The sequence below is a fragment of the Acanthisitta chloris genome, unplaced genomic scaffold (assembly GCF_000695815.1).
Source record: "Acanthisitta chloris isolate BGI_N310 unplaced genomic scaffold, ASM69581v1 scaffold40441, whole genome shotgun sequence".
In the NCBI taxonomy this organism is placed as follows: Eukaryota; Metazoa; Chordata; class Aves; order Passeriformes; family Acanthisittidae; genus Acanthisitta; species Acanthisitta chloris.
The window spans coordinates 1,062-1,746 of NW_008656184.1; positions in this window are offsets into that span (position 1 = coordinate 1,062).

A 685-nucleotide genomic window follows, 5' to 3' on the forward strand; every position below is an offset into this window, starting at 1 on the left:
AACGGAGAATCAACATTTCTGGTGCTTTCCCCTGCTACATCTCCCTGGGTCATGGCAAAGATCAAACCAACTGAGAAAAACTAATCAAGAATAGCAGCATTTCTGTTTTGACAATGCTTAGAAAGATAGCAGAGAAAGCCTGAATGAAATGTTTACAAAAATAATCATGCAAACATTAGGTAAATGTGGTGCTATTTTCAGCTTGTGCTTATTAATCATTTAAGGCAGATGATTGGAGTACCATTTGAAAAGCATTAGATGTGCATTCTTACTGGCTGCCTGCAAACACATTTGGCTGGTAATTCTGTGCTGCATAAAAACATTACATCCTACAGACTGTTTTCACAAAATACTAAATTCCACACACAGCCACACCTGCTAAACACTAGGGATCACAGCACAGAGCTCAGGATTTACATGTTACACAGAAGAACAGTCCCCAAGCATGTGATCCCTCACATCACAACATCCTCAGCGGGTCAGCTCCTGCAGCTGGAATTAATAACACCAGAGCAGTGCAAACAAATTATTACTTTTCATGCTTCCTCTCATGTGCAGGTATTTAGTCCCTATGATGATTTCTTCAATCACAGTGAAATAGCACTGGCTGTTCATCACTTGTGACAAGCAATGAAGGAAGGGGCAACCTTCTTCATTTTAGTACCTTCTGCCTATGAAACTCTTT